Here is a 15775-nt window from a genome sequence, read left to right as displayed (position 1 = left end):
TTTTCATTCCTAATTAAGTTCAGTTTCAACTACCAGATTTTCAGTTTGAAGTCATTTCACAGTGATTCTATTGCATGAAAATGGTCTGTTTCAAAGTAATTCTGAAGTCTTAGGCTAGATTTAAATGACAGAGGAAAATACTGTATCAAACATTTTCACACTTGACATACAAACTAATAAAAAGTAACCATTTCTTTAGTGCTAAAAATACAGTTCCGTTGTGAGCATGGACACAATACATGGAATCTGCTTCTTTGCATGAAAAGAAGAGTCAGGGGACTCTATTGGTACTTTTCGATTAACCCGAGTAAGGATGTGTATAAGTTCAAGCTGGTAAGTGAAGAGTTTCAGCATAGCACAAAGTGACTGGATAAACCAGGATCCATCCTTTGAATTTCACCAGGAATAGTAATCAAGTGCTGTAGAATATGTGTACAAGAAGTCTGCCTCGACTGGTATTTTCTGAATTGCAATGTCCTCATCAGTACCACTGTCTGTCTCAATGCCACAGTCCAACTCTGTACCCCTGCAGGCCTGGATAATGAAAAGTTTAGGGTTCCCAGTTAGACTTCCACAATTATCCCCTCCGAAGAAACTTGTTAATTTTTTCAGATCAAGAGGTCCATTTGATCCAAAAATTATTCCTTCCTTACCATGGCTTAGATTCACACAAATAAAACTCCTTCCTTTGCTACGATCGGCTTTAGAAACATTGCATAACAATTCCATGCTTTCTTCACTTGTAAGATAATTTCTATTGCTGCCTTGATATTTCAAGTTACCGAATGTTTCCCTGAGGTTTGCTGCATCTACATCTGTGCCAGACCAAGATGCCATTCCAGTGCTTTTGTGAAAGTTTTTATTATTAATTATTATACATAAACCCATTTCAGGGTAACCCAATTTGCAACTACTGTCCAAGGATATTCTAGAGTCATTGATTCGCTTCCAAGTAAGATCTTTGTTTCTGAATTTTTAATGGATTTCGAATCCATTGAGTTTTCAATGTTCTCCATGGATACTCATTATTAACTCTAGTTGTCTCTAAAGGAAAGGTGAAGCCTTTTTAGGATGACCCTGTTCAGGATATTTTCTTTGGTGAAAGAACTATGTGCAAAAGGGCTGTCTGCCCTTCCCCCAACTCAAATCCTAAAATGACTTTCTCACACAGCTGCCACAGCCGCCTTGCCCTCGGTTAGCTCCAGGGTAGCTCTACTTCCTCTGAGGAGGATCAGAGCCTCCAAGCAGCTGTTTGTATGTTTTAAAGTCAGGTAGCGTGATTGCTCCTATTTCATTTTCCTTTCTCAGTCTGTCTTTGGCTATTTGGGGCCCATTATCCATCCAGATAAATTTCATAGTTGCTTTTCCAATTTAGTAAAAAATGCTGTGGTAATTTTTATTGGGATTGCATAAATTCTGTAAATCATTTTAGGTAAAGTAGACATCTTAATGAAGTTTTATCTTCCTTTCCATGAATAAGGAATATTCTGCCATTTATTTAAGGCCACTTTGATTTTCTTTAACAATGTTTTAAAGGAAATTGTCTGCAAACAAGTCCTTTACATCTTTAAATTTATTGCTAAGTAATTTTTTAGTTGCTATTGTAAATGGAATTTTACAGATAAATTTCATAGTTGTTTTTCAAATTCAGTAAAAAGTGCTGTGGTAATTTTTATTGGGATTGCATCAAATCTGCAAATCAGTTTAGGTAAGATAGACATTTATAGTCATAGAATTTCTATAGTGAGATTTTTACTTCTTCCTTTCCAATTTGGATGTCTTTTATATCTTTTTCTTGCCTAAGTGCTTAAGCAAGTACTTCTAACATGTTAAATAAGAGTGGTGACAGTGGTCATCTATAACTTGTTCCAGATCTTAGAGGGAAATCTTTTAGCCTTTCACCACTTAATATGATATTAGCTGTGGATCTTTCATATATACTCTTTATTATGTTGAAGTCTGCTGCTTTCCTATCTTTTAAAGTGTTTTTAACCAGCTATAGATATGCCATATGACCTAGCAATTCCACTGTTGATATATACCCAGAAGAACTGAAAACAAGGACACAAACCAATCTATGCATGCCAATGTTCATGGCAGCATTATTCACTATTGCCAAAAGTTAGAATCAACCCAAATGCCCATAAACAGATGAAAGGATAAACAAAATGCAATATATACATACAATAGAATACTACTCAGCTATAAGAAGGAATACAGTACAAACACATGGGATAAGATGGATGAATCTTGAGGACCTTCTGTTGAGTGAAGCAAGCTAGGCATTGAAGGACAAATACTACATAACCTCTCTGATATTACATAAGCAAACCAAGCTGTCTGAGAGAGCTAGAGACTAGAAGATAGGCTTATAGGAAATTGGGAGGGAGAGGAAGGTTGTGAGCTGACATCTACATGGGTGAAACCTAAGATAAAGTAGAGGTAAGTCTTTATACAGGGAAGGATAAGATGGGGGCATAGGGACACTATTGGGTGGGGCTTTGCAGGCTAGAGGTGGCTAGCCATGGTGTGTGAACGTGCTATAAGGGTGACTCATGGGCCTGCCCCTTTGTCCCCAATCTGCTCCTTTGCCTGCTCAGGTATGGCTCTGGGCAAGACCTAGGCCCCGAGCCCACAGCCTCAACCACTCTCCTCCCCAGCCTCCTACACAGAACATGGCTGGAAATGATAAAGTGAGTCTGGTGTCACCTGAGACAAGCAAGCAGTGGTGGGATTCCTGAGCCTCCAGCCCTGCTCAGTGCCTCCTCTGCCTGTCCCACCTGGGTACCTGATACACATGCTCTCCACGTCTGCTAGGGTCCAGGTTCAGGTCCCTGTAAAAGGGACATGCTGCTAGCTCATCAGTCACTTCTACCTCAAGGCAAGGAGGGCTCCCACCTCTGATTTGAGCCTCCAAATACTTTTAGGCCAACTCATCCCCTCCTCATACCTGAGGGCCTCCCAGAACCCCCTGGAAGGGAGCTCCTGTTTCTGAGTGACCCCGCAGCACTTCAACTGTACCTCTTATGTATTTCCAGAGCCCTGCCCTCATTAAGGATTAGTACCACATGCTTCCTCATGTTACAGCTACTGAGCTGTGGTCTTATTTCTCCCACTCAGATGGGAAGCCACTGAGGGCAATAATTTACGGCTGATTCATCTCTATCAGTCCTCCTGCCTGGCATGGGGAATGAATGAATGAACGAACGAATGAACAAACAAGATGATGAATGAGGAAATGCACTTAGAAGACTCTGGCTACCCAAGAACCTGGCAAAGGCAGGTGCTTCACAGAAGCAGGTGGGCCATAAGAAGATGGCAAAAGCCTTCCACTTGTTTGAGTTTCTGACTGCATACCTTAAATTGGGATTGCCAGCCTATGTGGCAATTCTACACTGAGCTTTCTAAGGAACTGCCAAACTGTCTTCCATAGCAGCGGCAACATTTTATACTCCCACCAACCATGAATGAGTACTCCAATATTCTCACATCCTTTCCAACACTTGTTATTTTCCAACTTTTAGTAGTAGCCATTCTAGTAGGTGTGAGATGATATATCATTGTGGTTTTGATTTGCACTTCTCTAATGGCTAATGATTTAAGCATCTTTTCATGTACTTATTGGCCATTTTATATCTTCTTTGGAGAAATATCTATTCAAGTATTTTACCAATTAAAAAAAAATATCTTTTAGCAGTTTATTCATTGACATCAGGAATTAAGATAGAGAAAAATCCCACATGTGTTGCATTTGGTTATTGTCTCTTAAGAGTTTTAATAGGTAACAGTGCCCCTTTTATGCCATTTACTTTTTTGAAAAAAAATGTGTGTGAGAGGGTCTTAGTCCTTTAGAATGTCCTACATTTTGGGTTCATACGATTGCTTCCTTGATCTCTTACCTGGAAGTTTCCTGAGCACTGGTATTTTGATGTAGATATGCGTTCAAATCTTGTTATTGGAATATTTCCTAGGTAGTGCCATATAGTTCTTATTGCATCACTTCAAGAGGCAGGCAATTTCTGGTTGCACCACTTTTAAAGATGCTAATATTGATCAGTGGGTCCTGGTGCTGTCAGAATCATCCCTTTAATATGAGGTTCCCCTTCCACCTTTCTTCTTACGGTCTGAGCATCCATTGAGGGCGTTTGCCTGGATCCATTGTTTCACTGGGAGTTGAAAAGCAGGCACTTCTACCATTTCAACCATTATTTCTGCATTTAATTGCTGGAATTCTTCAATAAAGAGAAACATTCATTCATCAAATTTTTGTGTTCACCTGAAATAGAGTTCCTACAGAACAAATATGATGAATATTGATGATTATGTCCCTCTTTCTCTCAATGATCAGAATAATGAGTCAGGACCCTAGCAATCTTCAATGGTGATAAATTCAATTTTTATTATATTGAACACATGGAAGTTTAGGTATTTGATTTGTTTCAGTCAATTTGATGCCTCAGTTGTCCTATCTGTGGGAGCCTCTTCATATTGAGTCCTGACCCTGTGGCAGCTCCCAGTGTCACTGACCACTCCCAACTTTCTGGCTCCTCAGGACATCCCAGGGTCACCTGGTACATTCCTTGGACCAGCCCTGGAATCAGCCTGGATCTGCTTAGCAGGAAATTGTCCTTAGAGGCCACGAGCTACACCTGAGGGGATTCACCATTGTTAGGTTGTCATTGCCTCTGTGGTTTCCAGTAGACAGTGCCAGAAATATGTATTTTCTTAGAAAAAGAAAAGTAATTCATTCATACAAACTTATACTTCCAATAAAAAGTTAAGATTGCAGGTTTTTTACCTTTTGACTTTGGAATTATATACTTTTTGTCTTACACTAAGGTCTTGCTTCATAACAATATTAACTATTACTTGTTTAAGGTTAAAGTATACATTTAATAGTTTCAATATAACAGTAAAAACACTACCAACAATTAAATTATTGAAAGCAGTTCCAAATTTCTTTGCTGTTGTTTTTGTTTTGTCCTTAGAAAATATCTTGATGTGAATGTTGGGTCATATTTATACATTTTAAAGCCACTGGAAGTAATTGCTTGCTCAGCATGGCTGGGTCTCCAACTCGAAATCCATCAGGATCATTTGTTTCTATTTGTTTTCAGTTTCCAGGGGACTGATTTTTATTTCATTTTTTTCTTTGTGCAATTCTATAAAATATTTATACTTTGCCAAGTTAAACTATTAAACAAAATTTCTCATTCCAATCCTGCCTCTCCCCTATAAGTAACAATTTTTATTACTTTATGTTTCTTCTTCATTGAATATTCTTATTCAATTCACATGTGTGCATGTGTATACATCTTACCAAATAATAAACTATAAAAACCATCCTGTCCTCATTTTTTTTTCTTTTTCTTTTCTTTAACCAAACAATATACTCTGGAGAACCTGCCCATTACATTCCTTTTTCCATCTGCATTACACTCCAGTGTGGGGGTACTTTATTTTTTTAAATAATTAAACTCTTTGTTATTATTCTTATTATTTGCATTTGCATTTGCCCTTGCCGTATACATTCTGTTAAGTTGGATTTCTTTTTCTCAACATTTTATTTTAAAAATACATAAAAGTTATTGGTATAACCATCATTTATTCATTATTTCTTTTTTCTTTAATTTTAATTTTAGATTATATAAATGTTATGTCAAAAATATAGGGGATTCCAATATACCCCACCCCCTCCTGCTCCCACACTCTCCCCATTAACAACATCTTTCATTATCTGTATGGTACTGTCTTAGTCTGTCAAAGTGGTGCCAATACAAAGTACCAGAAATCCACTGGCTTTTGTAAAGGCATTTATCTGGGGTCAAAGCTTACAGTTATAAGGCCCTAAAGAGTCCAGCTCAAGGCTGCTTTCTTTCTCACCAAAGTCAGCTGCCATGTGGTGAAGCAAGATGGCCGCTGGCCTCTGCCTGGCCTCTCTTTCCCTCTGGGCTCCCAGTCCTCTCTCCTGGGGAGGGCTCTCCCCTCAGGGCTTCTCTGTCTCCTGGCATGGGGCTCGTTCCTTTCCGGGCTTTCCATATCAGTCTCAGCTCTCTCCCCAGCAGTCTTTGTATGCTATTAGGTGAATAACTCCTCTCTCCCTGGGGCTGCAGGGTCAAAAATGACAAAGGTCTCTCCTCTTCCACGTGTCTTCTGGAGAGAGTGTTCATTTATAAAGGCCCACCGAGGGGGTGGGGACATCGCCTGAGTGCCTTGCTGACATGGTCGAATCAAAGCCCTAATCTTAACAGGGAATTTAAGGGCCCTTTATTAGTTAGGGTTCTCTAGGGAACACAATCAACAGAAATATCAGTAAATAGCATGAGATTTTATAAGTCTCTCACATGACCATGGGGGCGCACAAGTCCAGGTTCCACAGGCAGGCTGCAAACCAGGGGCTCTGATGAAAATCCAACGAAGGTCCTTGGTGAGCTTCCAGAAGCTTTCTAAAGACGAGCTGGGAAAATCTCTCTGAATGCAGAATTCTCTTCCTATTTTAAGGCATTTAACTCACTGGATAAAGCCATCACTCACTGCTGATGGCAGTCTCCCTCCCTGGTTGATTGTAGGTGTGATCAGCTATCTATGCAATTAACTCACTGGTGACTAAGACCATAAATGTCCTTGTATTACAGTTAGCCCAGTGCTTATTTGACCAAACAACTGGGCACAATCTCCTGGCTGAGTTGTTACAATAGCCTAACCACCACAGGCTCCTCAATTGAATCCAATATGATCAAAGGGTGTCATACCCAGAATAGATTAGTTATAAACATAATATTTCTCCTTTTGGGATTCATAAATAATCTCCAACTTCCACAGGTACATTTGTTGCAATTGATAAGCATATATTGAAGCATTGCCACCAAGCATGGTCTACAGTTTACATTATGATTTACACTTTGCACTGCCCAATTTTAAAGGCTTTGGCAACATGTACAATGGCTGGTTTCTGTCATTGAAATATCATGCAGAACAATTTCAATGTCCCAGCAGTACCCCGTGTTATATATATTCTTCCCTCTCCCTCCCCTCAGACCTCTAACAACCACTGTCTATATTTAATGCTAAAAGTTCTTCCATTACTAGAATAATAAGTCTACTTTCATCCATAGTTGCATTCCCTCATTCCTCAGTCTTGAGGATTTGGGGATGGTGATGCCTACTCTGCTTCCAATTGAGAGTGGGCTTAGATCCAATGTGGCAGATGGTTAGAACTGTCTTGTTTACAAGTGTAGATACTCTCTGCTTTTTGGAATGGGGGTTATCAATCATCATCCATTTTTTAGTTGTCCTGGGTGAGTCTGATGAACTGGAGAGTAGGTGTTGCTGCAACTCTGCTGAGATTCAGGGTTCAATCAGCATATGAACAGCAGGGAGATTTAAGTCTCTGGGATATATATTTAACGGGTATAATGCAAATTACAGGTTCAAATAAAAGAAGCAGAAGAACCATGTGTGGGAAATTTATAAGTGAGTCTAATTCTGACACATGGGGGAGATAGGTTACCGTATATTCCAAGGTAAAGCCCATTGAGGGGGTGCCAATTTCCTGGGATTGGCTGCCCTGCCTGGAGTCTCCAGATGTCTCTAGAGCCTTCAGAAAACCCCCTGCTTGAGGCACTATTTACTATTTACTGGGGCAGTCAGTGAGATCTTTCTGAGACATGTAAATGTAAACTCTGGAATGACTTCCCAACTCAGTTTGAAATCTCTTAGCCATAAAAAACTAATTTGTATTTAATGTTTCCCCATTTTGGTCAAGGTCTTTTTCCAAATGCATCACTAGCTGGTGCCTGGTAATAACCCCTTGAGGCCAGGGAGGCTAATCCCCAGGAATCATGTCCCATGCCAGGGTGGGGGGAAGGTAATGAGTTTATATGCTGAGTTTGGCTTAGAGAGAGGCCACATTAGAGCAACAAGGATGCTTTCAGGAGGTTACTCTTAGGCAATATATAATCCTAGACTAAGTTTCCATTTCAGAAGAACAAGGTTCATAAGTACAACCATCAACATCAAGGGCCCGGAGTATTGGTCTGTCGTCCTTCACTAGGCACTGCCCATGTACTGTAGAGATTCTTGCTACTCTATTATAGAATGTAGCAGGACTCCCCAGGATGGGAATTCAAATTTCCATTAATTATTGTGTGAGTCTTCACACAGTAAAAAAAGAACCCGTGACCATATCATCACCTTCGTATTCCATAGAGGCCTGCCTCAGGTGTACTTTCCCCACACATTATCTGTTTTCTTTTATGTGTATTGACAATTTCTTCTTTGTGTTCCCCCAGGGTCTTATTCTTATATATATATTTTTTGCTTTATTTTCCATGAAACTTAGGGTTACAAAAAAGTCTGTTTTCTTTTACGTGTATTGACAATTTCTTCTATATGTTCCCCCAGGGTCTTATTCTTTTTTTTTTTCTACTTTATTTTCCAAGGAACTTCAGGCAGGTTACAAAAAAGTCACAGAAAATACAGGGAATTCCCATATACCACCCCCACACACACATACTTACATACACATGCTCCTTTATCAATAACATCCTTAATGAGTTTGGTACATTTGTTACAATTGATAAACAAATATCGAAGCATTGCCCCTAACCATGGTCAGTGGTTTACATTATGGTTTACATTTTGAACCATACACCTTTATACATTCTGACGAAATTTGTAATGGGTTGTAGCTGTCATTGTAAGCTCATACAGAACAATAACATGCCCCCAAAATGCCGTATTTTCCATCCATTCTTCCTTCCCCTGGGAAACTGCTGCAACCTCTAAGTTTCAAATTTTGAATAATAAGGTTCATAGTTCCATGTATTAATATTGAGGGTTTAACATACTTGTCTGTTTTCTTTTATGAGGCACTGCTGATGTACTCGAGAGATTCTTGCCCTCCTATTTGAGAATGCAGCAGACTCCCAGGATGGAAGTTTAATATTTTCTTGTTTATTGTGTGGGTCTCCACCCACTGAGATAACACCCTATGACAAGATGAACACATTCATAATCCACAGAGGCATGCCCCAGGCGCACCCTATCCCACATATCCCCCACCACCAATGCCCTGCCCCAGTGACCCTCCCCTGCCATATTTGCCAGAAGAACATTCCCACCATTGTGTTTTCAGTCAGAGACCTACAAATCCCCAGAGTTCACCTATTCCTTATGCCAGCCCTCCCCCCAGTTCCATGGATAGATAGTCCAACCCAATTCCCCAACCCTGCTCACACTCACATTCCCACACTACTGACCCCACCCACTTCCCTGCACGACCAGTATCCCAATCCACTGCCAAACCACCCCCGTGCACCTTATCATGGATCTTGCCATACAGTACCCCCCACACACACACAGTGAGGGACTGTGTTGACACATTAAGGTTTATTCAACAGTCCCCAAATGACGGATACTGTAGCGATGTTTATAATCTTCTGTTATCACATATAATCTTGCAATGAAAAGCTTACACATACCTATTTTTGCATTTAGGCCAATGTATCTTTGGTGTAGATTCATGGAAGTAGAACTGCTAAGATAAAGGGCATATGTCTGGGTCATTGGGCTGCATATTGTTGAATCCCTTCCATAAGGGTTTGTCTATTTGTCAGTCAAAGGGGTGGTGATGCAAAGTACCAGAAATCTCTTGGCTTTGATAAAAGGTACCTATTTAGGGTAGAAGTTTATGGTTGCAAGGCCAAAAAGAGTCCAACTTAAGGTACCATAAAAGGTATTTCTTCACCAAAAGTCTATTGCCATATGAACCACTCTACCTCATTTTTAAAAATTTATTGAAATATATCACTCATAGATAAACATACATAAACAATAAATGTATAATAGTTATGAACTTACAAAACAAACATATATAATGTCAAACAAACATATATAAATCTCACCCTACCACCAATACCTTGCATTGTTTTTAAACCTTTTTAACTAATAATTAAAGAGCATTGTCAAAATATTACTACTAAACAAAGTATTTTTCCCCTAACCAATCCAATTATTATTATCTTTATATCATTTGTATATGAACACACAAACAATTAAGTGTATAGTAAAAATTGTGAACCTACAAAGCAAACATGCATAACATCATAGAGGGGTCCCACACATCAACCCTCCACCAACACCTTGCATTGTCCTTTTTTTTTTTTTCCTACCACCCCCACCCCACCACTCCCCCCTGCCCCCCCAGCAACCCTCACTCCCATCATCATGACACATCCATTGCACCTGGTAAGTACATCTCTGGGCATCTCTGCACCCCATGGTCAATGGTCCACATCATGGCCCATACTCTCCCACATTCCATCCAGTGGGCCCTGGGAGGATTTACAATGTCCGGTGATTGCCCGTGAAGCACCATCCAGGGCAACTCTAAGTCCCAAAGGCGCCTCCACCTCTCATCTCTTCCTGCCATTCCCCATTGTCTTGAGACGTTTGTTATAAACTATGAAAGATCACTATCAAAATCTTACTATTAATCATAGTTCTTATCTTATATTTGGTGTGTTTTTCCTCCAACCCAGCCTATTATTATTTTTTAAATATATTTTTTTATGACAGAAGTTGTAAACTTACAGAACAATCATGCACATGTGCAGAATTCCCAAACAACACCCCTCCATCAACACGCCACAATGTGGTATGTCATTTGCTACACATAAAATAATATCATCTGATTGTTACCATGTCCATAGTGTACATTTGGCTCACATTTTCCGTACTACCTCATTATCAACTCAGTACATTTTTCACATAGATGCAAGAATATTATATTATTACTACTAACCACAGTATATAGGTCACTCCAGCTGTCCTTTTCCCAAGCTTCTCCATATTCCCAACACCTTGCAGTAGTGATATACATTTGTTCTAGCTAACAAAGGACACTCTTGCACCTGTATCATCAACCACAATTCTCATCCACCTCTTGGTTTACTGTGCTATCCAGTTTCTAGATTATTCTCAACCATTCTGTCAATTGGCATTTACATAACTAGACTACCATTTTCAGTCACATCCCCATTTATAAACTAGCTGTTACTCACTGTGTGTTACCATCCACTCTATCCATTTCCATACTTTTACATTAAAGCTGTTTAAAACTTCTACATACATTAAATATCAGTAGTCTACTCAATCCTCCTCTTACCTCCTTTAAGAATCCACCACCTACCACCAAGGTCTTGAAGATATTTTCCAATAATTTCTTCTAGAAGTTTTGTGGTTCTTGCTTTTAGTTTTAGTTTTTTGATCCATTTTGAGTTAATTTTTGGATCAGGTGTGAGATGGAGGTCCTCTTTGCTTCTTTCAGCTATGGATATCCAATTCTTTCAGCACCATTTGTTGAATGGATTGTTCTGCCCAAGCTGTGTGAATTTGACAGGCTAGTCAAAACTCATACCTGTTGAGGGTCTGTTTCTGAACCATAAATTTGGTTCCACTGGTCTATTTTGTCTGTCTTTAGGTTAGTACCACGCTGTTTTTACCACTACAGGTAGGTATTATGATTTAAAGTCTGGAGATGAGGGTTCACTTTTCCTTTTTATGATGTTTCTGGCTATTCAGGACTCCTTACCCTTCCTTGCCTCTATGGGACTTGCAGTGTAGTGTAGGATTCACACACTGAAGACTCTGGAGGCCAGGGAAAGAAATGGGAGGGCTGAATGGGCATATGGTCTGGGCAGTTTGTACCCTACCACAAGGGGGCAGTCTTGTGCAGTTCCAACCAGTGGTTGTCAGGCTGGAAGTTTGGCCAGGGATACCGCATCTGTCAAGTTTTTGAGAGAAGTTGGAAGACTGCGTATTTATGTAAAATCCCCTGATTTTTAAATGTTAGTGACAATAAAAAAATTTTTTTTAATAAAACAAAATGTGGGTCAAACCGTAAGTGACTGTGGGACTGATTCACCCTGCAGGGTGCACCCCTCAAGGAGAGCCACCCCATGCAAAAAAAGTGCAGCCTGCCCAGGAGTGGGGCCAAACCCACAGAGAGCTGACGCAGCAAGATGATACAACAAGGAAGAGACACAGATTCCCGGTGCTGCTGACAAGAATATAAGTGGACACAGAAGAACACACAGCGAATGGACACAGAGAGCAGACAATGGGGTGGGGGGAGGAGAAATAAATAAAAAATATATCTTAAAAAAATAAAATAAAATATCTTTTGAATGCATGTCTCAAAATTCTGCCAATGTTAATATCAGCCCATTGTTGTGAAGCTGTAGCTTAGACCTAGGATGCCAATGGGCAACAAGAGCACCTGATCTGAGTTGTCCCACCACCTAAATACACTCAGATGACTTGGAGCTGCCCCAACATCTCCATTCTTCACTTCGACCTCCCCTCCTCCTAGTGAGCTCCTCTCTAAATGAAGATAGCAACACACGCCTCACAGGGCCTCTGAGAGTACCAAGTATGATAATGAATGTAGAGCAATGTACTAGCCAGGGTTCCCCAGAGAAACAGAACCAGCATGACATGTATTAAGAGATTTATTATAAGAAATTAACCCATGTCACTGTGGAGCTGGGATAGAAACTCTTGTCCAGTGATATCAAAGTCCCTAAGCAATTTCCTAGGAGATATTACAGCAAAAGCCAAAGTTGACATAAAGGCAGAAAATATTCTTCTGTCCTCTGACACCCTCACTTCTGGCATTTGAGTCCTCCAAGTAGTGATTGGATCAGGAGATTACTCACAGTCTGAGTGCTATCTCCTTTAAATGTTGTTTGTGCTGTCAACTGATTGTAGACACAGATCCCATCTATCAAATACCCTCATGGAACAAGCAGACCAATTTCAGTGCTTGACCAAACAACAGGGCACCATGGTCCAAGTTATTTGACAGGTGAAGTTGACCATCACAAGTACGGTACCCTGGACCTTTTAAATTTTTCTTGTCACTGTGGGAAACAAAGGCATGCTCTTTCCATGGTAGCAAGTTACTTTCTGACCACTGGGTCATGCTGTCCCTGGAGATGTACGTGCAGGTGGCTAATCTCTCTGGGAAACATAACATTCCAGCAGAACCCAGACTTGATATCTCAAGTAACCTGGGCAACAAGATTTATGAGTATACTTGTTTCAATAACATAATAGTATATCTTAGGCTTTAGTTACTCTCTTATCCACTGTGCACAGTGTTTTCATTAACGAAGTTATGGGAATAGTTAGCTAGAATAGTTGCTAGTTCTCATGGTTGCTTGGGGTATATAAAGAAGCCCCTGATGTTAATAAACTTGTCTGATGAGCTTGAGAAATCAATGCTCTCAGAACCCCTGATCCCAATCTCTCTGTGTCTTTCATTCCCGATACCCTTCAGGTCCGTGACTCCCACATTTGGTGCCCAATGTGGGGCCCGAAGTAGTGACTGCAGCAGAGATTCTTCCACAACAGTATCAGGAACGTGGAACTGAAAACCTTCCAGAAAGGTTGAGGCATCCATCAAAGGGTGACTTGAGTCTGACCACACAGTGGTAAGAATTTTAATTAGTCCTGTTTTCCGCTAGCATCAGGGTATGGGTAATCAACCAGGATGGCTGGAAGATATTCACAGGTACTAAAATCTCTTTTAAATACTGTCAGAGTCTCAGTAAAAACTGCTAATTTACTTAAATTTTTTGCTCTAGTACAAAAACACTGTTATTGGTTTCAGCCACAAGGAAAAAATCTTTTAAATCTTAAACAGTGGAAAGAAATAATGAAGGCGCCACTTAGAGCATACCAAAAAAGAAAAACTATACCCCTGTCGGTGTGGGCTTTAGGACAACAAATTGCAGCAGCCTTAGATCCTTTACAGTCTAAAGAAGGAGAAAAAGATGAAATTACTATATTTTCTAAGCCCATTAGTAAATCTGAAATGAAAGAAAGTAAACTGGAATAAGAACAGGAGCTTGAGATGAATGGGGAACCATCAGGTTTTTTCCCTCATCCTGATATTAACCCTTTCATCAATAAAAGCTCAGTGAAGTGTCCTAATGAAATATCTTCTGTGTATCCAGTACAATCCTCTGCACCTACTGAATTGCTTTCTGTTACTAAGCCTAAATTAGAAATGTTTTCAGATGTTGCTGATGCTTTGCCTTATGTTAAACAATTATTATCTGCTTTCCCCGTAACATTACATGTGATACCACCAGATACAAATAATTTGCAAGGTGGTGTCGAGTTTCATCCTGAGCCAATACCTTTTAAACTATTGAAAGATTTAAAATGGGCAAAGATACTAAACAAGGTCCTTGTTAGTGAAATCAGATTTGTAAGAAAACTCTCTGTTAAAGTGTTAACTAAGATAAGGAAACTGTTCTGGCAGCAACTCTGCAAACCCCCTGCTGTCTACATGACAATGTAGCTGTGGGCTAGTGGGGGTTAATAGAGTTAAGCCATGTTTCCATGCTAATTCTGATTGGGCTTATTTAACCAAGATAATAAAATTAGTACAAAATTTTTATCAAGGTTTAAAAAGGAATTTTCAGTTTTAAATCAATAGTTTACTCCTGAACTTCAAGTCTCAGTATAGTCTTACAGAATAATAATCTAAAAATGTGTGTTAACGGTCCTTCTAAACTGCTAAATTAGAGTTTAACTACATTTATGCTGCTCAAGTTATCTTAACTGATTGCTGATAACTAATAAAAATGTTTCCAAGTACAAGCTTGCATGTTACAGGCAACATGGATTCCAGAAGAAATCTTAATAAGAACTTAAAAACAGCTATACCAAGAAAGTAAGAATTATGAGTTAATTGCAAACTGTGTGTTTCTGTTAATGTGTTGTACTTGTTTTGTGTCTGTCTGTTCGTTCAATATCGTGTATATTTTGATACCTCCGGATGGTAATATAAATTAATAAAAATTAAAATAAAAAAGAGCTCTATTCAAATGGCCAAAAATTAAATAAGTGCTTATATTAATACTTGAGTCTAAATGTTAATAAGATCTCTACAATGATAAAAATTGTAAGTCTTGATTAACAAAATTACTATAAGTATTTTTATAAAAAGTTGTTCTTGCCTAGATTGAAATGAATAGCTTATTTTTCTTCACAGGATAATATGAAGGATGTAAAACTTAAATGAATATTAAAAAGGTTGAAAGTTTGTGAGAATGCTAACTGAAATTTAATACATTTTTGCAAAAAGGTGTGTTTTGTCCTAAAGTAGGATGGCTAATTTTTATGAACTCTTGGAACTTAAATGCATGTAGCAAGTTGTAAAATGTATCGTGGTAACTTTAAGTAAGGAAATGTGTTCAGTAAAGGTAAAATTTGTCTTAAAATAGTATAAATATAGTCTATATGGTTATAAATAATTATAAAAAGTCTTATGAAGCATCTTATGAAGTTAAAATTAAAGTGTTTAAGTGGCTAATTCCAAAAGGTCATTATTAAACAAACCTGAATTAATAATAATAATAATAATAATAATAATAAAAGGTAATTTCATAACAGAAAAGCTTGGCTGCTGCCAGTCTCCCTTGACAACTTGCTTTTAGGAAACTGTTTCTGATATTGCATGCTACTAAGTATTTGAAGTAAAGAAAAGTTCATTATTTTAACAAGCTTGTTTAGTGTTGATGGTATTATGTTATAAGAAGTTTGCTTGATAACTTCGTATGTGGGCTATATGAAATGTGTTTTTTTTTTTTAATTTTATTTTTTATTGACTTTGTAATAATATTACATTAAAAATATATATGTGAGGTCCCATTCAACCCCATCCCCGCACCCCCCCTCTCCCCCCCCCCAACAACACTCG

The 15775-nt window shown here is 38.9% G+C and overlaps 1 pseudogene; it reads right to left on the bottom strand.

Annotated features, from left to right (window-relative positions):
- Window positions 1-201: 201 nt before the first annotated feature.
- LOC101418474 (caspase-3-like) lies at window positions 202-1016 on the bottom strand (annotated as a pseudogene).
- Window positions 1017-15775: the final 14759 nt, after the last annotated feature.

This window comes from Dasypus novemcinctus, chromosome 10, assembly GCF_030445035.2.
Source record: "Dasypus novemcinctus isolate mDasNov1 chromosome 10, mDasNov1.1.hap2, whole genome shotgun sequence".
Lineage (NCBI taxonomy): Eukaryota > Metazoa > Chordata > Mammalia > Cingulata > Dasypodidae > Dasypus > Dasypus novemcinctus.
This window is presented reverse-complemented; position numbering and strand designations above follow the sequence as displayed.